The following is a 23475-nucleotide window of genomic DNA, read 5'->3' as shown; positions in this document are numbered from 1 at the left end:
TGCCTCAGATAATTGAAAACCCACCACTTTCATTTAGGTGGCTGTTTGGAGAAAATACGTCACAATTGCATAATGCTTTATGATTTAAAAGAACCTTTTAAGCATATTTGCACTTAAGCCCCATAATAAATGATTAGAAAGATGACTGGACTTTTCCAATACTACACAATAATTGTGCAATAAAACTGATATTAGAACCTAAGTCTTGATCCTTATATCATGAAAGACTTCTTTATTATTTGTTAAGATCCCCTGGACCATCTTGACATCACAAAACAAGTATATGTTAGAAAAGTTTTTATTTTAAGAAAAATATCCAAAAGTTTGCAGCCAGACGCGGTGACTCACATCTATAATTCCAGCACTTGTGGGGACGTTGAGATGGGAGGATTGATTGAGCCTAGGAGTTCAAGACCGGCCTGGGCAACACAGTGGGACCCCATGCCTATGAAACAAACAAACAAACAAACAAAAATGTTTTAATTAAATAAAATGCAAATAAATAAAAGTTTGTATGGCAAATTTATAAAGAAATTTATAAGACTTAAGGTGACCAATGGAATAGGCATAATAGAATGCCCATTCCCCTCAAAGCCCAAAGAAAATGTAAGACTTTCTTTGTGACTGCCCAGGTTGTAAATTTCATCATGTTTCAGGTTCTCAGACCTCAGTGGTCAGAGATACTCAAGGAGAATTTTATTTAAGACTATTAAGTGTAAAAAGCAGCTACAGATGGAGTACTTCTATAATTTTACTTCATCCTTGGTGAAAGATATTTTCATTCCATGCTGGGAACTGTTCTTTTTCCATCACTCAGATTACTTTATGAGCTATTTGCTTTGCCAGTAACTACTTTTCTTCCTCTTTTAATGGAATGAAATGGGCAAGGTTAAGGCTCATTATCAAATTGGAATGCAGAAGCAACATTTACTATACTTCAAATTTGCCACTGTAGAAACTGTAAAAAATATATGTATATTCTTTGTATAACATTATGTATGTTAGTAATATCAAAAAATAATAAAATAAAATCCCCAGAATTTTCTGCTTTCTCAAATAAATTCATTAAGTGTAAAGAAAGAACTCATTTTTAAGATCTTCTGATTTACACATTCAAAGCATTGAGAGGGTAGATTCCAGATTGATAACCATAAGGGTCTTTAAAGTGGTATTTTTAGGCAGGGCACGGTGGCTCATGCCTGTAATCCCAGCATGTTGGGAGGCCAAGGCGGGTGGATCTCCTAAGCTCAGGAGTTTGAGACCAGCCTGGGCAACGTGGAGAAACCCCGTTTCTACCAAAAATACAAAATGGGCAACATGGAGAAACTCCATTTCTACCAAACATACAAAAAAAAAAGCCTGCCATGGTCGCGTGCCTGTGGTCCCAGTTACTCAAGAGGCTGAGGTGGGACGATCGCTTGAGCAACAGGGAATATATATATATATATATATATATATATATTCTTTTATACAGTTTCTGCATTGGCAAATTTGAAACACACACACACACACACACACACATACACACACATACACACATAAGTTTGTTACCCACTGAAAAACTCTGAAGAGACCTTGATGCATTCAAAGCTATGAAATTTAGTGAAATATTTAAACTCACTAAAAACAAGCAATTGAAGTAAGATATTTCATGTTTCTTAAAATTTTAACTGTCCAAAAGATTTTGAATTCTCAGAATGTAGGGTTAGTCTCTCTATCTGTATATGAATATAAAATTAGTTACCAGTCATTACATAATAAATAAAATTTTTTTAATTTCAATCCTCCTTCTTCTGTAACAAACTAAATATCAACAAATTTTAGGCTGGGCACGGTGGCTCATGTCTGTAATTCCAGCACTTTGGGAGGCTGAGGCAGGCGGATCGCCTGAGGTCAAGAGTTCAAGTCCAGCCTGGCCAACACGGTAAAACCCCATCTCTACTGAAAATATAAAAATTATCCAGGCATAGTGGTGGGTGCCTGTTGTCCCAGCTACTCAGGAGGCTGAGGTACAAGAATCACTTGAACCCAGGAGATGGAGGTTGTAGTGAGCCAAGGTCATGCACTGCACCCCAGTCTGCGTGAGAGAGGAAGACTCTGTCTCAGAAAAAAAGAAAAGAAAACAAAACAAAACAAAACAAATTTTATTTCTGGATATGAGTAGGTGAATAGATTACACTAACTGATAGAGAGAATGGGGAAAAAAGGAATGATAATTGTGTAGCACAGTACCTATTCTAAGGTTCACATTCTATATGGAACAGGGCATATGACATCACTTTTTGTTATTTTCAAAAAATATAAAGATACTCAAAGTTCAAGATTAATGATTTTATGCTATAACACCTCAACACACTAAAGAAACAATTATAGGGAAATACATATAACATTATTGGTAAGACACACACACACTGACAACTTGGCTATCTGCTTGATTGAGTATAAATGTGTGGTGTATGTGCCTTCAAAACAGGGCCTAGACTTTTAGCATAAGAATAAAACTGCAGAAACTTTTTTAAAATGCTACTTTATTTGTTTATTTATTGAGATGGAATTTTACTCTGTTACCCAGGCTGGAGTGCAATGGTGCAATCTCAACTCATTGTAACCTCTGCCTCCCCGGCTCAAGCAATCCTCCCACTTCAGCCTCTTGAGTAGCTGGGACCAGAAGTATGCAACCATGCCAGGCTATTTTTTTTTTTTTTTTGTATTTTTGGCAGAAATGAGGTTTCTCCATGTTGCCCAGGCTGATCTCAAATTCCTGAGCTTAGGAGAGCCACCCGCGTTGGTCTCCCAACATGCTGGGATTACAGGCAAGAGCCACCATGCCCTGCCTAAAAATGCCACTTTAAAGACCCTTATGGTTATCAGTCTGGAATCTACCCTTTCAATGCTTCGAATGTCTAAATCAGAAGATCTTAAAAACTCGTTCTTTCTTTACACTTAATGAATTTATTTGGGAAAGCAGAAAATTTGGGGGATTCTATTTTATTATTTTTTGATATTATTAACATACACTTTAGATAGATCTACAATGCCAATTTATAACTAAGGCAATTATCTGAGTAAGTCAGACCAAAATATCCACTCTTATCTCCTTTTATGAAGCATTTTGCTCTGTTCTTCAATGCTCAAGTTGCAGCACTGAAGTGGTGTCTCAAGTGATAATAAAGTTGATGTTAAACTCTCTATATGTCTTAAATAATAAGTCTTAGAAGTGGAACAGGAGTGATCCTCTATTAACCACCTACTTTCCTAAATGAGGAAACTCAAGACCAGAGAGGTGAAATGGCTTGCCCCATATCGTGAAACTAAATGTTGGCACAGCTGGAGTACAACTAGGTCTCCAGCTTTATGGTCTAGTGTACTTCTAACTTCAAGAAACAGACTGTTTTCCATAATGGTTGAACAAGTTTACAATCCCACCAACAGTGTAAAGTGTTCCTATTTCTCCACATCCTTCCAGCACCTGTTGTTTCCTTGACTTTTAATGATTCATTCTAACTGGTGTGAGATGGTATCTCATTGTGGTTTTGATTTGCATTTCTGATGGCCAAAGTGATGACGAGTATTTTTTCATGTGTTGTTGGCTGTATGAATGTTCTCTTTGAGAAATGTCTATTCTATATCTCTTGCTCACTTTTTGATGGGGTTGCCTTTGCCTTTTCCTGCAACCTGCCTGGAGTCCCTGTGTGTCCTGACACAGCCCCTGTCAGATGAGTAGATTGCAAAAATTTTCTCCCATTCTGTAGGTTGCCGCCTCACTTCTGATAGGAAAGTGAGTAGGAGCGGAGCATTGAGATTCTCGATGGTTAATTTTAGAGTGTTAAGAGGAAGTGGAGGAGGAAGTGGTTTGCGTGTTGCAGGTTCTGAAGGCTGGCTTAAGGAGTGCTTTTTTGATGGGAGAGACGAAGAGGGAAAGTTTTATCGAGATGGAAATCACCTCTGGCCATGCTTAAGCGATCCAGCTCAGCCACTCTGCATGGCCACCTTCCCAGCACCACGCATAAACAGGAACCTTCCCAGCCTCCCCCTGCCTCCCGGCCCGTTAATCGCATTTACCGCAGCACGCGGGCAATACTCTGGCGACCCGTCTCCGTTCCACTGGTCTCATCCTGCCTTCGGCACCAGCACCACGCCGCCTTGCCACCGCAGCCCCTGCAGCATGTGCCTGAAGTCAGGCATGATCTAAGCTGTCTTTCTGACTTGTGACTGTCTTTGAGATTCTGGGCGATCTAGAACTAGATGTACCATATGACCCAGCTATCCCATTACTGGGTATATACCTAAAGGATTATAAATTATACTGCTCTAAAGACACATGCACACGATGTTTATTGCAGCACTATTCACAATAGCAAAGACTTGAATCAACCTTAAATGGCCCATCAGTGACAGATTATTAAAAAACGGGCACATAACACCCATGAATACCATGTCAATGCGCGATTTGTTTGCGTCCCTGTGACATGGATGCAGCTCGGAAACCATCATTCCAGCAAACCATCACAAGAACAGAAAACCAAGACACTAGATGTTCTTTTACTTGGGATCCGGAACAAATGGAGATCACTGGACTCCGGAAGGGAACATCACAATCGGGCCTACCATGGGGAGGGGAGGGGGAGGGACTGTTCGGGGAGTTACATCACCCGATGGAATGATTAAGTTGAGGGTGCAGCACACCAACAAGGCATTGGGTATACATATAATAAACTCTGTACCGCCAAACCCCACACTGGAAAGAACAGACTGAGATCGGGCGTGATGCAAGCCTATGCTCTGTAATCCCAGCACTTTGGGAGGCCGATGTAAGAGAATCACTTGAGCCCAGGAGTTCGAGTTCAGCTCTGCAACGTGGTAAATGTGACTCTGTTTTACCAAAAAAGAAAAGAAAGAAAAAATAAGAGACCACCACAAGTTTTAATTGGTTGCGCCCAAAAGTATAAAATAAGTTTATCAGGCAGTACATCTCCGTGCATACCAACCATATGGGAGCTCATTCTCAGCAAGGCTGCAAAAAAAAAAAAAAAGTATATAAAGGTTTCTGTTTAATGGAACTTTCTTGCTTTTAAAATGATAACAGAAGTAGCTGGGCGTGGTGGCTCATGCCTAGAATCCCAGCACTTTCAGAGGCCGAGGTGGGAGGATCACTTGAAGTCAGGAGTTCGAGACCAGCCTGGACAACATGGTGAAACTCCGTCTCTACTAAAAATACAAAATTAGCTGGGTGTGATGGTGTACACCTATAGTCCCAGTTATTCAGGAGGCTGAGGCAAGAGAATCGCTTGAACCCGGGAGGCAGAGGTTGCAATGAGCCAAGATAGCACCACTGCACTCCAGCCTGAGTGACAGACTTATTATATCTGGTAGTTTTTTTGTAGATTCTTCTCTGTAGAAGATCATGTTATGTGTGATTAAGGAGAGCTTTAACTGCTTTCCTTCCAATTTGGATGCCTTTTATTTCTTGCCTTATTACACTGAGTAGAACTTCTAGTACAATGTTGAATAGAATTGGGGAAAGCAAACCTCATCTTATTCCTGATCTTAAGAGCAGCCTTTCACTTTTTTTCCCTTTATTGATACATAATATTTGACATATTTATGGGGAAATTGTCAGTGCTTCTTACATGCATAAAATGTGTAATGATCAAGTCAGGGTATGTGAGGTATCCATCATTTTGAGTATTTATCATTTCTGTGCCTTGGTAACATTTCATATCCTCTTTTCTATCGAAAAGCATTCACTTTTTTAAACCATTAATGTGATATAGACTACAAAGTTTTCATGGACAACTTTGGCCAAATTGAGAAAGTTTCTTTCAATTTCTAGTATCCTGAGATACTAGACATGACATCTTTTTAAACTTTTACAGGTTTTTGAAGGTTAAACAAAAGATAAAATAATCATCATAAACAGAAGGACATCAATGTTTTTCCATTAAAAAGATTCCTGAGAGGGCAGATGTTATATATGAAAGTGCCTAAATAGAGTTCTTTTTATGAGACAGGGTCTTGCTCTGTTGCCCAAGGTGAAAGGCAATGGTACAATCACTGCTCACTGCAACCTCGACCTCCTGGGCTCAACTGATCCTCTCACCTTAGCCTCCCACCTTGCTTCCCAAGTAGCTGGGACCACAGGCATGCGTCATCATGCCTTTTATTTTATTTCATTTTTGTAGAGACAAAGTCTTACTATGTTGCCTAGGCTGGTCTTGAACTCCTGGCCTCAAGCAATCCTCCTGCTTTAGCCTCCCAAAGTCCTGGAACTATAGACGTGAGCCACCGCACCCGGCCTAAATAGAGTTCTTACGCATTTCTAGAGACAGCTCAGGGACTTATTGTTACATGTTCTTCTGCAAATGACTTCAAAAGAAGAGGGTGTAAAAATCATATTTTTAATAAAGAGGTTGAAGAAAGTATAAGAAATGTTTCAAAAACAATAATTTTTAAAATATAATAATGATTTTAAAAGTTATTTCATCATCACATATATCTGCCACAATGGAATTATAACTTTAATAGGAAGCTGTCTCGAGTTTTGTAAAGAGGTTTTCTTATGACACAATAAAGCAAATACTAAAAATCAGTAATATTTCCTACAAGTTTTGGTTGCACACCTGGGTGTGCTGGAATGTGCCTGTAGTCTCAGCTATGCTGGAGGCTGAGGTGGGAGGATCACTTGAGCCCTGGAATTTGAGGCTGCAGTAAGCTATGCTCATGCCACTGCACTCCAGCCTGGGCAACAGAGCAAGACCATGTCTGGAAAAAAAAATGTGAAGAAGATGTATCTATTTTTTGTTGAGATGAGGTCTCACTCTGTTGCCCAGGCCAGTCTTGAATTCCTGGCCTCAAGCGATCCTCCCATCTCAGCCTCCCAAAATGCTGGAATTACAGGCATAAGTCATGGTGCCCGGCCTGAATTATGAACCTTTCATGCATTTGTGAACCCTCTGATGGACGTGTGAATTGAATGTTCATTGAAATGATCAGAACAGGTAAAGCACCTGATTTATATATTTTGGGAAGTGAGAGTCTTTAATTATAGGAAAAGTCTACATGAGGTCTACATATTTATTTTTCAAATTGATGTGACTCAGTGCCATAGACTCCCTCCCTCCTCCACCCATTTATACTGAGCCTTCTTATTCAGAACAGCAGAAAGTTGAGGCACTTAAAGTTGAAGCACTTATCTGAATGATTAAACCCAGATCAACAAGTGAAGAGCAATTGTAACAGCACAAAAAGAAGACCAAAAAGGGGCTTTTTGGTCTTTTTTTTTTTTTTTTTTTTTTTTTTTTTGCAGAGGGGTGCAGGGCTTTAAAATAATTCATTTATGAACTGAATGGTCTTCTTCACAGAAGATCTTTCCATTCATTCAAAGAAATATCATATGCTGAGGAGACATGCAGGAAGGGGAAAAGATGAAAACCCAGGGAATAAAAAGCAAACCTGCCTCCTAAAAATTAACGAGTCAACTGGAATATTGCATAATCAAACAATGTTGTCTAAGGTTAAGGTTGCTAGATATGGCATGAGGCATACTTACACTAAAAAAAAATTATTTATTGTTTATCTCAGATTCAGATTTAACTAGGCATACTGTCATTTTATTTGCTAAATCTGGCAACTCTAATAAGGTGTTATACCCTCACATCTGTGGCATTTAAAATTCAGAGTTGGGTTTTATAATTTAACATCCTTTAAAAAGCAAAGCATTTTTACAATGCTGTGTGTAGGGGGAAAAAACACTCTTTCTTCCCCGACTGTACAAAAAAAAAATTTGAAACCTAACTGTTCCATGATTTTTGTAAAGGTTTTGCAAAATTCATTTACAGAAATTAGATTCTAAGTTCCTATGTGATGTCAACATCAGTGTAAGACAAAGTTCTAGGATTGTAAGTTTTCCAGTTATCTGTGGATGCACTACCTTCTCAATCAGAGCATTGTATTTATGTATTAATGCCAGAGTTTATGTTTCAGTGAGCTTGGGGGAAGGGGAAAAATTCAGGAACACCGCTTTGCTATTAGTCCTGGCACAGTGAGCACAATGTAGGCTCTGTATCTGCTTAGTACTTGCTGAGCAACAGAGGGTTAACATCTTTTTCAATGTTGCCACTCAAATTGCTGCTTACCATCTAAAGTACAGGGCACAGAGTGGAGAGAAAGGCCACAAGGGTCATTATGCTTTGGTTGGAAAAGACGTATTATTATTTTCATTCTATTCAATGCCAACAACCCGTTTATTAAAGGACGAAATTGGAAATTCTCCACTTTACTCTTGAGGACTGTTTTATTTCTACAACCTGAGGAAAAGAAAGAAGGCTTTACAAATGGATCACTGCAGTTGTCAGGGCCTTTTGATGCCCACAGGCGGCCCTCATCCAATTACACTATGCTCATTGTTGAAACAATTGAATTTCATTTCATCCTTATATTGTGTTTAAATTTTTTTTGGATGTTGTCTAGCTGCTGCTGTAGAATTCAAGTATTTTAACATCTGGTAGCTGAGGCTTGCTTCATGAAACCAACATATTATTTGGTCAGTCACTGAAGGAAATTAATTACATAAGGTTTCAGCTTGGAGAAATCTCTCTCTTCTGTAAAGATATATTCTATTTCATTTGTACCACCATGTGTCACTTATTCCTTTTTGCTGTGTATTATAGTTGTGTACATGGTTCATCTCCCCTATTCAACCATGTAGTCTGCTCATCTTAATCTGCTCATGCAGAATTTTATATTATACACCATAGTTTCTTTCAGTTTAGTTTTTTGTTTGTTTGTTTGTTGTTAATACAGACAGTCTCCCTCTGTTGCTCACTCTTGTCTCAAACTCCTGGGCTCAAGCGATCCTGCCGCCTCGACCTTCCAAAGTGCTAGGATTTCAGGCATGAGACACCATGCCCAGTCACATCACATCATAGTTTTTGTTTTTGCTTTATTTTGGTTTGGTCTTTTTTTGTGGGGGAAGTATCATAGGTTCTTGATAAATATTTGTTGAATTTGGCCGGGTGCAGTGGCTGATGCATGTAATACCGGCATTTGGGGAGGCTAAGTTGGGAATTTGAGACCAGCCTGGGCAACACAGTGAGAATGTGTCTCCACAAAAAAAAAAAAAAAAATTAGTTAAAGCGTGGTGAAATTATGCCAGTAGTCCCAGCTACTTGGGTGGCTGAGGTGAGAGGATGGTTTGAGCTCAGGAGTTCGAGGCTGCAGTGAGCCATGATTAGTGTCACTGCACTCCAGCCTGAACGACAGAGCGTGACCCTATCTCAAAAATGGATAGATAGATAAATAGATAGGTGGATAGATAGATAGATATATAGATATTGTTGAATGGATGAATGTGTGAACTGTTTTTTGGTTTTTATATTTTTTTTTTGTACAATGATCAGAGGCATACCCAGATGTGTGGGGCTTCCAAGCAAATAACTCAAAAAAGAATTTCTTCCCTTTCATTAACTTGAAATAAAAGGCTTTAGACTTGTGTTATCCAGGACTACTTGGACGCAGAGAGAAAGAGGAGAAAGGTTTTGGCATTTTCCCCACAGACAAAATCTAAACTTCTTGGGCCCCTGTTGGTAGATACAGAGGTTTAATTATATTAAATAAAATTAAATAATAGTGGTAAGAAGTGAGTGTTAACTCTAAGTGCAGTGTATTCCAGAGTCTTAAAGCAGGTCTTTTTTTTTTTTTTTTTTTTTTTTGAGACAGAGTCTTGCTCTGTTGCCCAGGCTGGAGTGCAGTGGCACGGTCTCAGCTCACTGCAAGTCTGGGCCCTAGGTTCACACCATTCTCCTGCCTCAGCCTCTCCCAGTAGTAGCTGGGACTACAGGTCACCACCACACCCGCTAATTTTTGTATTTTTAGTAGAGATCGGGTTTCACCTGTTAGCTAGATGGTCTCGGGATCTCCTGACCTCGTGGATCCTACTGCCTCCCAAAGTGCAGGGATTACAGGCTTGAGCCATCGTGCCTGGCCTAAAAGCAGGTATTTTATTCATTATTAGTTGGATTTTAGGTCAGTGTAGTTTTGCATATCTGTAGGATGACTTGAATGTAGCCAGAGAGAGGATGACAAACACTGGAGGGCTAGAAATGTTACTCTGGAATGGGGAACAGAGATGTGAAAAAAACCTTGGATACAACCATGGGAAGAACAGTGCATAGTAAGAATAATGAGGAAGGGGCCACGTGAAAAAAGTTGGAGGCTAATTTAGAGATTCCGCTGAGAAGAAGACCAAGAGAATATATTTAGTATTCAAGAGGCTAAGGACATAATTTTGAATCTAGAGAGAGGTGGTCCTAGATTCCAGATCAAAGGCAATGCTCTTCCTTAAAAATACAGGTGGGAGGGAAGGAGAAAACATGAAATACAAAGAGAATGAAGAGATAGATGGTGAGGTCAAGCAAAAAATGCTAAAACTAGTGAGGAAGAATTGAGGATCCCACAGAATAAAGCTAAAGTAATGAGTTTAGGCACTCTACTGGAAAATCGGATTAAGACTTTTGAAATTTGATTAATCAACTTAAAAAGGATACTGGTCCTTACTATGTACCAGTCATTGTACCAGGTTCTTTTTCTATTATATCTTATTTAATCTTCAAATAACTAAATAAAAATGTTTATCTCCATTTTCCAGATTTCAAAAAATGTGGCTCATATACATTATATTCAAGATCACACAGATAGTGGGAAATTGAAAAAGAATTCCAACTCAGGAATAATTTAAGGGGTTCCTGACAGACTTGAATCCCACATCCTTTCCAGTACACTTAATGAATGGAGCTTGACTCAGAAGGGTTCAAATAACTATGCATCTCTATATTTACTGCTATATAATTTATTTGTTACCCACTGAGATTTGATAACACTGGAATATAGTAATTTTGTAATAAATAAAGGCAACTGAAATCCTAAAGAGGATGGAGGTCAGAAGGGAAATTACATTGCTCGGAAAGCGTATTTCCCCTTTCCTGAAGGTGTGACAACAGAAAAATACATGCCTGGACTCTCTCCACCACCTCTCAACCCCCATATCTCTCAATTCCCTAATTCTAGGAACTAGTTTTATGTAGTCACCTCTTACAGGTGTGCCCTCACCTCATGTGCCAACTCAATTCAGATTCTAAATGGGGGAGGGGAAAGGCAAAGCAACTTGGTGGCTATTCACATCACTCGGTTCATATCACATCACATCACTCAGACTGAGACCTTTTGTTCCACTTTTGATGTAGATCCTGTCAATAACTTGTGCTCCTTCTGACTTTAATAGCTCTTCAATTGATTTCCTGCTTTCTCCCTCCCTTCGCCATCCCGCTACTTCAAATCATTTCAGGGACCGTATTACTTGACCTTAAACTCTACACTTGTCAACACTGACTCACTGGTTCCTGGAGCCACATCTTCCAGATGCTGACCACTACTAGCACTTCATCCAATTCTATTATTAATAATAATAAAACTGATGAAGCACTGTTAAATTTGTTCTTTTACCTGGACCTTACAATCGTGTATACTTGGGTGCATGTATATCTTTTTAAAAATTGTTGTTGGGACCTTACACGTCATGAACTTAGCTAACTCATTAAGTCTAATCAGATATGTAAAAGAAAGTTAATGATCACAGTCTAAAAACAGAATCTGAACTCTAGAAAGTCTTAATTTGCAATATAGAGCATTGAGGTCCACAGAAATCGCTTTTTACAGAGGATTCCTTTCCCAAATTAAGAAAAACACTATATGATTCCTTGGCACAGAATTAGACCTTACAAAAAGAAACTTCTCGTACATGTATTTTCTTTTTCCTTTTCTTTTTTCAAAACAGGGTCTCACTCTGTTGCCCAGGTTGGAGTGCAGTGACCATCACTCAACCTCCAGGGCTCAAGTAATCCTCCCACCTCAGCCTCCTGAGTAGCTGGGACCACAGGTCCCAGGCGCACCACATGCCTGGCTAATTTTTTAAATTTTTGGTAGAGATGGGTTCTCCCTATGTTGCCTAGACTGGTCTCCAACTCCCAGGCTCAAGACTGGTCTCTAACTCCCAGGCTCAAGTGATCCACCCACCTCAGCCTCCCAAAGTGCTGCGATTACAGGTGAAAGACATCACAATTACAGGTGAGAGCCACCACAATTACAAATGAGTTCCTTATCCTCATTTGAAGGATAAGGAACTTGAAGAATTGTGAGTCGTTCTCAGACATGAGGTTAGCAGAGCTCCTTTTTCGGATTTTAATACTTAAAATCCAGTACCCTTAGACTTAAACCCTGTTGTATTTTGACTATTTCTTTTCCTATTAACTGATACACTGTTTTTTGTTTTGTTTTGTTTTTTGGGGTTTCTTCTCTAAGACAGGGTCTCACTCTGTCGCCCATGCTGGAGTGCAGTGGTGAGATCAGAGCTCAAAGCCTCAACTTCCCAGGGTCAAGCAATCTTCCTGCCTCGGCCTCTCAAAGTGCTGGGATTACAGGTGTGAGCCAACGCACCTGGCCCAGATCTGTCTTTGAACTCAAGTCCTCACATGCTTGTGTTTTGTCCTTTGCCTCCATGGGTGTTTCTCTTTCACCTAGAAATTCTCAAATATTAGAGGGCACCAAAATTACCTGGGACGCTTGTTAAAATGTGGATTCAGGGACCTCAACCCCAAGAGATCTGATTTAGGATGTCTGGAGGAGGGACTCAAGAATCTCCATTTTAACAAGTATCCATGTGATTCTGATGCAAGGAGTCCAAAGACCACCCTTTGAGAAATGCTATTTTAACTAGTTTGAAACAAAGCTCCAGTCAAATAATTCTGAAAGAGAAAATGCTGGGGTATTATTCAATTTGAGTGTTGTGTTGCCTTGAGTTATAGGGCTCTTACACAATGTGAAATGAATAATGTGGAATGTTGTTCACTGCAATAAAATGTCAACATTTCAAGTCTTTTTTCAAAAGACTTCTTAAGAGTTACTCTTTCCACACACGGTCCTGTTTAAAAGGAATTACAGCTGCTCCTACTTTTATAACTAGCACGTCCAAGTCTGCCTATAAAATATTTAAAATGAACAAAGTACAATTACAGCTATATTTACAGTTGTGTAGAACAAATCCATTGCCTTCAAAATTATAAGTCTGGCTAAGTAAAACTAACCAAAAACTCTACTGAAAAACAATGGAATTTTTAAGCACATAAGCAATGGAACAAATCACATGTGGAAAAATCAATAGATTTAGACTACACAAAAATGGAAAAAGTTGAAGCTCAAAAGCCATTACTAAACAAGAAAACCTAAAACACAAGCCACAAACTGGGAAAATATTTGCAACAAACATTAAGAAGGGTTGATAGATTTGAAATATAAAAAAGCTCACAAAAGTCAAAAGGGAACATGGATAAAGAACAAGAACAGAGATAAATACATATGGGACAAGTTTAAGAACTTAATGGTATACATATTTTTTAACATTCAGCATTTTAAAACACCAGTGATATATACCATTTTTGTCAGTCAAATTAAGAACTTCTAAGGGAGAGAAATTCCAGTGAAATGGATAGGCACTCACAAACACTGCTAGTATAATAGATGGGCAAATTGGTGTAAAGTTTTAGTTTTTTGTTTTTTTTTTTTTAAACAAGGTCTCACTCTGTCGCCCAGGCTGGAGTGCAGTGGCACAATCACAGCTCACTGCAGACTCAACCTCTAAGGCTCAAGGGATTCTCCCACCTCAGCCTCCTGAGTGGCTGGGACTACAAAGGGCCACCATGTCCAGCTAATTTATTTATTTATTTATTTATTTATTGTAGAGTTGGGGGACTCACTTTTTTGCCCAGCCTCCTGAGTGGCTGGGACTACAAAGGGCCACCATGTCCAGCTAATTTATTTATTTATTTATTTATTTATTTATTTATTGTAGAGTTGGGGGACTCACTTTTTTGCCCAGCCTGGTCTCAAACTCCTGGGCTCAAGTGAATCTTCCCTGCCTCAGCCTCCCAGTGCAAAGATTACAGGTATGAGCCAGTAAGCCAAGCCTCAAACTTTCTTTAAAACAGTTTAAAAATTCTATGAAAGTTTTTTGAAAAAAAATCACATACTTAGTTAATTCCTTTCTAAGTCTCTAGTCTAATCGGAAATTTAGAAAAAGGATTAAGAACAGAATTATTATTATTATTATTATTATTATTAAAGACTTTGAGACTTGAGTCTCACTCTGTCACCCAGACTGGAGTGCAATGGCGCAATCTCGGCTCACTGCAACCTCTGCCTCCCAGCAATTCTGCTGCCTCAGCCTCCCGAGTAGCTGAGATTACAGGCACCTACCACCAGGCTCAGCTAGTTTTTTGTACTTGTAGTAGAGACGGGGTTTCACCATGTCTCATCATGTTGGCCAGGCTGGTCTTGAACTCCTGACCTCAGGTGATCCACCCACCTCGGCCTCCCAAACTGCTGGGATTACAGGCATGAGCCACCATGCCCGGCTAAGAATTATTTTTAAGATGGAAAAATTGGAATCAATCTAAAGATGAAAAAAGAATGTTTAAAGAAATAATCCATGGTATATGCACATGACAATGTTACATAGCAATTTAAAATGGTTTTTTCAAGCACTTAATGGTGCTTAAAATGTTTCAGATACAAGGATGCTTTGAAAAGCAAGATATGGCATTTATACATAATATGATCCCAATTTTCTTTTAAAATATTTTTATATGCATATTAAAAAACTAAATAAATAAATCAAAATGCTAACAGCTGTTATCTATGGGTGTTAAGGTTTTTATTCTTCTTTTTAGTGATTATCTGTGCTATCAATTCTCTACAATGACCATATGTTACTCTAATAATCAGAAAATGCAATAAAAGGTATTTCAAAAGCCCCTCTGAAAACATAACATAAAAAAGGAAAAGTTGTCAACTTAATTAATTTATAGTTTGCAAGTGACAGAGAACACTCACCACTTATTTCTGTAGCAGGCACTGGAATCCATTTATGGAATGCCAGTGACCTTATATTCTCAAGACAACTGCTTATCTGTCTCTCTAATTGGAAGAGGGGGATATGGAGAAAAGACAACAGTCTCTAGGAACAGATGTCTGAAGGGAGATAAACCAAGTATCAGGGTAAAGTAAAAAGAAAATTTTACTAACAATCCTTAGTCTAACTATATTCTAATTTAGAACTATTAGCCCAAAACATTTCTCCTTGTACAAACTGGTATACCAGTTGATCAACATAACTAACACCACTAATATTTTAAAAAATATATAGGAAGGGCTGTCCTGCATGAATTTAAATTTGCAATCATATGAGCAATGTAATTTCTTCCTTAAAGGTTAGATGATTGGATAGGGGTTAATTTTGATAATGAAAAGACTGAAAAAGAATATGACATATGCTGGATTACTTCACCCACCCTACCAAAGACCAACTTTGTATAAGAAAATGCTAAAGAATCTTAGTCAGGCCTCCATATTAATTTTGTATTGGTAATGCTTGATAGAGAGATCACGGGACATAGATAATTCTAGTACACTATGTTCTAGCTGAATACCCAACTAGAACCCAAATGTCTTCATATTAAAATAGCATGGCAAATGGCCCCTTCTTGGTTGCTAGGCAAACAAAAACAAACTGGGGGTCACTTCAGGGAACCTGGGAGGAAGGCAGAGCCAAGGTTTTCTCCCAGGTCCATAGGAGGTCATGACTTGAGCATTCCCAAACTGAAAGAGGGAAATTACATTTGGTGAATTTCATTCTTCATATTAAAAGGATAGGTTCAAAATTGAGAGATTTCATAGGTTGATGCACTATATCTAACTAATCAAATCTCTGCCCAGGGCTAGATGTGCCAGCTGACAACTGGGTAGCCACTGTATACAACGTACATTGTAGCTGGGTTAAGGCACTGAATGAAAGAAGTAGCAAGGAGTTAGCTAAGAACACTTTAGCAAAGATGAGTCTATTTTATTTATTTTATTTAAACCTATCCTTTGGAAGTTAGCAAAAGAAAGGAGAGACTAACAGCACACATGGAAAGGCAGATATTGTAAGGATCTTGTGAAGTGTGAGGAGGAGGGTTACTTAAATAACAGAAGAGAATGGGTGAAAGAGCCCTGAAGATAGATTTTTGCCTATTATCAATTCCGTAGACATTTATTGAGCCAGGCATTGTGTCGGTCCTGGAGATACATGGAAAAGGGCCTTTCCTTAAAGATTTCATGGTCTAACAGGGCACAGTGACTCATACCCATAATCCCAGCACTTTGGGAGGCAGGTGTGTAAGGATCACTTGAGCCTAGGAGTTGGAGACCAGCCTGGTCAATACGGTGAGACCCTGTATCTACAAAAAAAAAAAAAAAAAAAAAATTAGTCGGTGTGTGGTGCACACCTGTAGTCCCAGCTACTCAGGAGGCTAAGGTGGGAGGATCGCTTGAGCTTAGGAGGTCAAGGCTGCAGTGAGCTGTGATTGAGCCAGCGCACTCCAGCCTGGGTGACAGAGCGATACCTTGCCTAAAAACAAAAGAAAAATGGATAAAGATTTCATGGTCTAGTGGGGAAGATAGATATGTGAATTACAAAGTATAGTCAAGTCCTACATACTGGTAAAAACTCTGGCAGACAATTCAGTCTCTTCATCTTTCTTCAAACATTTATTTGCTCTATTGTATACCTGGGACTTAGAAACTACAGATACAAAGACCAGTATGATAGGGTCACTGCCCTTAAGGAGGTTATTGTAGTCTAGTTGGGGAAATAGACATATCAACAATGGCAATGGCAACAAAATGCTATGAACACTAGGTATAAGATGTTATGAGACTGAGCTCAGTGGCTCAAGCCACCACTTTGTGAGGCCAAGGAGAGAGGATGGCTTCAGCCTAGGAGGTCAAGACTGTAGCGAGCTGTGATCATGCCATGGCACTCCAGCCTGGCCTACACTGTCTCTTAAAAAAAAGAAAAAAAAGTCACGAGACTCTTAGCTATCCATAGTTACGCTTGGCCTCACCTGTGCAACTTTCTTAATGGGGAGAGAGAGAGATCTCTTTGGGAACTCAGATTGGCCTTATGGTGGCCTCTCTTTCTTTGAGGGGCACAACAGGTCCTGGATGATGGGGGAGAAAAGATGTTATGAGAATGCAGACCTAGACGCATTAGCTTTGCCTGGAAGGGTTAGATAAATCATCTCCAAGGATATGCCATTTGATGTGGGACTTGAAGAATAGTTAGGTATCTGCTAGATTAAAAAGGAATGTGAGAGCAGGCCTCAGAGAGGAACAGAGGGTAAATGATGAGTTACTGTTTACCAATACTATGTGTCAGGCACTGTATTAGGTGGTTTATATGTTATATTTCATCCTTCATTCAATAACAATTTATTGAGCATGTGCTATATCCCTAGCACTATGTTGAGGTGCCAATTGTCTGAATTTTCCCATGAGGATACCAAGGCACACAGAGATGAAGTGACTTTTCCAAAGCCACACAGATAGTAAGAGATAGAGACAGATTTAAACCAAATTCTGACTCTCTCCTAAACACATATGTTTTCAATTCCACTCTCCCAAGCTGGATTATATGGGTATACAGGCAAATTTGGGAAATAATGAAATATCTGGTGTGGCTAGAATATATAAGGGAATGTGGGAGTTGAGGGAGGGGGTGAAGAGCAGCTGCAGAAAATCTGTGGAATGTTTCACTAATTTGCATGTTAATGTTTCAATATCTGATCATTTGCATTTGATTTCAGAAAAAGAAATAATTTCTTTTTTCCTGCCTTTCTGAGAAGATCCTGGAATAGGTATAATAACAACTTAAGCTTTTAAAAACTTATGACCCAATAATGTGGACGGGGTAAAACAAAACAAAACAAAAAGGAATTAAAATTGATTATCAATGCAATCATTTTTTACTTGTAATTACTTTAAAACATCATAAGTCATGAATATTTATCATCTTGCTTTCCAGACAATATACTAGGACCCAACCAATGATTAGAGAACAGCTGTCTGAAGCAAATATGCAGAAGAGTACCAAATAAAAAAGACAGCTTTCATGTTGGATCATAACTATATTGTGTTTGGAGAGTTCCATGTTTTCTTATTCCAGAAAACATTGCCAAAATCTGCATATACCTTGAAAACTCATTACCTATGAAATTAAATCTTGTTAAATGATCTATAAATGTGTTGAGTAGTGTTACAAAATAAAAGGAAGTGTTTTGCAATTAAGATTGAATTGTTGAGCAGTACAAACCAACAGTCATTTCGTGATATTTCTTTTCTTTTTTTAAGTAGGAGTCTCAGGCCGGGCATGGTAGCTCATGCCTGTAATCCTAACACTTTGGAAAGCTGAGGTGGGTGGATCACTGGAGGCCAGGAGTTTAAGACCAGCCTGGCCAACATGGTGAAACCCTGTCTCTACTAAAAATACAAAAAATTAGCCAGGTGTGGTGGCGCAAGCCTGTAATCCTGGCTGGGGAGGTTTGAGTACTGGAACAATGGAAGCCGGGAGGCGGAGGCGGCAGTGAGTCGAGATCGCATCACTGCTCCAGCCTGAGTTCGGTTTGCGACTTGTCTCACAAAAAAAAAAAAAAGGAAGGAATAACACAAAGGAAGGAAGGAAGGAAGGGAAGGAGGGAAGGAGGGATGAAGGAAGAGAGAGAAGAGAGAAAAGAAAGAAAGAAAGAAAGAAAGAAAGAAAGAAAGGAAAGAAAGAAAGAAAAGAAAGAAAGAAAGAAAGAAAGAAAGAAAGAAGAAAGAGAAAGAGAGAGAAGGAAGGAAGGAAGGAAGGAAGGAAGGAAGGAAGGAAGGAAGGAAGGAAGGAAGGAAAGAAGGGAAGGAGGGAGGGAGGGAGGGAGAGTCTTGCTCTGTCACCCAGGCTGGAGTGCAGTGGCTCAATGACAGCTCACTGTAGCCTCCAATTTCTAGGCTTGAGGGATCCTCCTGCCTCAGTCTCCCGAGTAACTGGGACTACAGGTGTGCACCACCATGCCCTGCTAATTTTTTAAATTGTTTATAGTGACAGGGGTCTCATTTTCCTGCCCAGGCTGGTTTTGAATGCCAGGCTTCAAGCAATCTTTCCCCTCCACCTCCCAAAGTGTTGGGATTACAGGCGTGAGCCACCTACTGGCCTCCTGGTATTTCCATAAAGCCTTCAGGGCAGTAATTGAAATTACCTATTTTAGGGATCCTGGAAAAGAATTGTACCTTGCACTGAGATTTAAGATGTTGGTTTTAAGTTTGTAGATGTTACTGTTTAAGCAAATAGTTTCCATGGAGTACCAAAACATTACAATTAATTTAATGGTTTATAATAGGAATAAGTGAAAATATAGAAATTAGCTATGAGCATAGCACTTTCACTTTATATAATTTTAAATAATTTAAAAACTGTGTATTTCTTGAATTTATATAATACTTTACGCTTTCATACAGTTATAAATTATGTATCAGTTTCCCTTTTAGAAATGAAACTCGTATTTCTAATTATTTATAAAATGCTATAAGGCATTTGGAACAAATTACAGTACTACTGATAAGCATTCACTTAGCCCAATTTTCTGACCTGCACTTTGGAGGCTGAGCTGTTCCAAATCTTCAGAGCATTTTCCTTCCTCCACAAAAAAAAAAAAAAAAAAAAAAAAAAAAAAAAGGTTGATATAAATGTTAATGAAGGTATTGATTCATTTTTGAAAAATAATATATTTAATTCAAAATGGAAAACAAGGCACAGGAAAGATCTTAATGTTCTGAATCATTTCTGGTTAAAAAAATACATATTACTATTTTAAATACTGCAAGACAAATTCAAAAGACGAAAGAATCCTTGACAACTGGTTCTCATCTTGCACATCCATTCTGTGCATCTGGGGAGCTCCAATACATAAGCATATGTTGCTGGGGGCTAGGAGAGGCTGGTATTTACATTCAGATTTAAAGGAAGTATTGCCAACCCTTTGCAATCTGTTACCTATGCTTCTCTCATTTGTGGGATTTCTCTTCTGTAAAAGCTGAAATTCACACTAATCCAGAGAGATTATGCCATTTTAATGAGCAGTACCTGCTTTGATGAAGGTAAAAAAGACATTGGAAAGCTTTTTAAAAAGCTGCAATTTATTTATCAGCTTTGATGAAGAGAAAAGAAAGGATCTATTCCTTTAACAGAAAAAAAAGGATCATGTATACTCAAAGATCAGGTAAGGGAGAAAGGAGACTTAAGGAAGCAAAGTAAACAAAGCCTTTCCATTGTGTGGCAGAATTACCTGACAAGGGACCTCTTTGCAGACATTGAATTGTTCCTAAAGATGTGAACAATTTACTCCAGCCTCCCAAGGAATAATACAGTGACTTTCATGTCTCTTAGAATCAGAGTTATTAATTAGGGAGCAGGTTCAAGGAGCAGCTCAAATAAAGAATCTTTGCATTCTGTGATCTGTCTGAGGTACTGTCTCAAAACTAACAAATCATCTCTCTGCTGAGGTGCTATTCAGATTTTGTCTTACCTTGCATCCTCATCACCCCCTTATCTTGGATTAGATCCTTAAAGCTTGGATTTTTCATTTCCTTTGGTTGACAAGGTTCCTGAACTTGGTCAGTCCAGTACTGGCCCTATACTTCTGCGTAGGTGCAAGACTTTGAAACACACTTATACCCTACTGAGCCAGTACCCTATTGTTGACGTCACTTCTGTAGAAAACTAACAGCTGAAAGGGACTCCACCCTACTACATGACGTCCGTTATGGAAATGTCTCTGAAGTGCATCATTATGTAGCACATTTGCAAAGCCACATTTAAAACGGAAATATATAAAAAGAAAATTATAATCCTCAAAAGGCCACCTGCTAAAGTGACTTTATAAAAGGACTTGAAAAAAAAAAGATTAGGGCAAGTCAATTTGCTGTTGCAGGGCTCAGTTTTACTCATCTCTACTGTGAGGGGAGTGGTCTATAATATTCCCTCTAATACAAATATCCCATGGTTTTAATTATCAAATTATTTTACTTTTAAAATTTGATGCTTCAAAAGAGCCTAAATTAAGTAAAATTGAATGAACTGTCAGCCATATGCTTTGGGTGTTTTTCTTTTTATAGCACATTAAATTTAGAATACATTTAATTGGTTTAAAATTACCCCCTCTGAAATGGTTTATGTGACCCATAATTCAGAGTTTATCAGGTAGAATAAGTTGGGCTATAATCATGTGTTTTCTTTAAAAAATTGGATAAATTGGCCAGTTACAGTGGCTCACATCTGTAATCCCAGCACTTTGGGAGGCTGAGGCAGGCAGATCACTTGAGGCCAGGAGTTCGAGACCAGCCTGGGAGACATGGTGAAACCCTGTCTCTGCTAAAAATACAAAAATCATTAGTCCAGGCACGGTGGCTCATGCCTGTAATTCCAACACTGAGAGGCCGAGGTGCGTGGATCACCTGAGGTCAGGATTTCGAGACCAGCCTGGACAACACGGTGAAACTCTATCTCTACCAAAAATACAAAAATTAGCCAGACGTGGTGGTGCGTGCCTATAATCCCAGCTACTCTGGAGGCTGAAGCAGGAGAATCGCTTGAACCTGGGAGGTGGAGGTTGCAGTGAGCTGAGATCGTGCCCCTCAACCCCAGCGTGGACAACAGAGCAAAGCTCCATCTCAAAAAAAAAAAAAAAAAAGCGAAATTCGGATATATTAAGCCTGCCTTTTAATACCATCTTCTACTATTTTCTCATACCATATACTCTAATACAATATCTTCTAATACTATCCTCTAGGTAATTAGGTTTCAGCATATGAATTTTGGGGGGACATAAACATTCAGACCATAGCATGTAATAAAACATACGTGCTTATCTCAGAGATTTATCACCAGCGAGCTAACCATTTTTTCAAGGAAGTGAGAAGAAAGGTGCAATCATTAATAGTGTTCCTTTGCCTTATTTTATTTAGATAAAAGTACAGTGAATGCTTCCTGTAAAATCCTTTGGTTCTAATCACAAACTGTAGCGTCAGACAAGAGATGGAATCATCCCACACACTCACACATCTCAGCTCCTGCATTACTAGCAAAATGATCTTGGGCAAAAGTTACTTATTCCTTAAATCTTAGTTTTCTCATATGAAAGTGGGAAAAATAATGCTTTCGTTAATGAGTTACTTATTAGCATTAAAGAGATCATGTATATAAAGTTTCTAGTACAAGGCCTAGAAGAAGCTCAGTAAGTAGTAGCTATAGTAGTTGCCATTTTATTCCTCCTCACTCCCTCCCACCCGCAAATTTGGCCATTGTGATTTCAAATTTGAAAGGCGAAAAAGAAGAGAGAGTAGACAGCCATCCCATCAGTTGCTTGGTATGAAACATTGTGAAGACCTAAGATTGTAATAATGAAAGAGTGCTAATTTCAATCTGTTTCATATCATCAGTTATAAACCAACTCCTAAATACCTCTTTGAGAACATGGCTCCATCCAGATGCCAAGATGATATTGGAGCAAGCATAGTAATCCAGACAGGGGTCCACAGACTACAGCCTGACGACCCAAACTGTTGTTGTCTGTTCTTGTAAGTTTTAGTGGCACACCACCATGCCTGTTTGTTCGTTTGTTTGTTTGTTTCTGAGACAGAGTCTTGCTCTGTCGCCAGGCTGGAGTGCAGTGGTGTGATCTCAGCTCACCTCACTGCAACCTCCACCTCCAGAGTTCAAGCGATTCTCCTGCCTCAGCCTCCTGAGTAGTTGGGATTACAGGCATGTGCCACCATGCCCAGCTAATTTTTTTGGATTTTTAGTAGAGACGGGTTTCACCATGTTGGCCAGGATGATCTCCATCTCCTGACCTCGTGATCTGCCCACCTCGGCCTCCCAAAGTGCTGGGATTACAGGCATGAGCCACTGCGCCGGGCCTTATTTATTTTTTAATTTATTTATTTTGAGAGGGAGTCTGGCTCTGTTGCCCAGGCTGGTGTGCAGTGGCGCAGTCTCAGCTCACTGCAACCTCCACCTCCCGGGTTCAAGTGATTCTCGTGCCTCAGCCTTCCAAGTAGCTGGGACTACAGGAACGTGCCACCATGCCTGGCTAATTTTTTTAATTTTAATTTTAATTTTATATTTATTTGTTTTTGAGACAGAGCCTTGCTCTGTTGCCCAGGCTTGAGTTCAGTGCTGCAATGTAGGCTCACTGCAACCTCCACCTCCTGGGTTTAAATGATTCTTGTGTCATAGCCTCCAGAATAGCTGGGACTACAGGTGCAAGACACCAGGTCCGGCTAATTTTTTGTATGTGTAGTAGAGACGGGGTTTCACCATGTTAGCCAGGCTGGCCTCGAACTCCTGGCCTCAAGTGATCTGCCTCCCTCAGCCTCCCAAAGTGCTGGGAATACAGGCATGAACCACCACACTCGGTTGTTTATTTGTTTGTTTATTTATTTTTGAGATGGAGTCTTGCTCTGTTGCCCAGGGTGGAGTGCAATGGCATGATTTCGGCTCACTGCAACCTCTGCCTA

General features: G+C 39.3%; 1 long non-coding RNA gene and 1 other non-coding gene across 2 annotated transcripts in view; one reads left to right on the top strand and one right to left on the bottom strand.

Annotated features, from left to right (window-relative positions):
* Positions 1-415: 415 nt before the first annotated feature.
* Positions 416-23475, bottom strand: part of LOC108583805 — a 31982-nt gene continuing 8922 nt past the window's right edge. The window contains exons 3-4 of the long non-coding RNA XR_001898590.3: positions 19550-19598; positions 416-445 (exon numbers count right to left, since the gene is read on the bottom strand). This is a non-coding gene — a long non-coding RNA (uncharacterized LOC108583805). The remainder of the gene's footprint in view (positions 446-19549; positions 19599-23475) is intronic.
* On the top strand, positions 16956-17086 carry LOC116272244. The gene has a single exon (XR_004180963.1). It is a non-coding gene; the product is annotated as a small nucleolar RNA SNORA64/SNORA10 family (small nucleolar RNA).

Source organism: Papio anubis, chromosome X (genome assembly GCF_008728515.1).
Source record: "Papio anubis isolate 15944 chromosome X, Panubis1.0, whole genome shotgun sequence".
Lineage (NCBI taxonomy): Eukaryota > Metazoa > Chordata > Mammalia > Primates > Cercopithecidae > Papio > Papio anubis.
The sequence above is the reverse complement of the archived record's forward strand: the minus strand, read 5'-3'. Positions and strand labels throughout refer to the sequence as shown.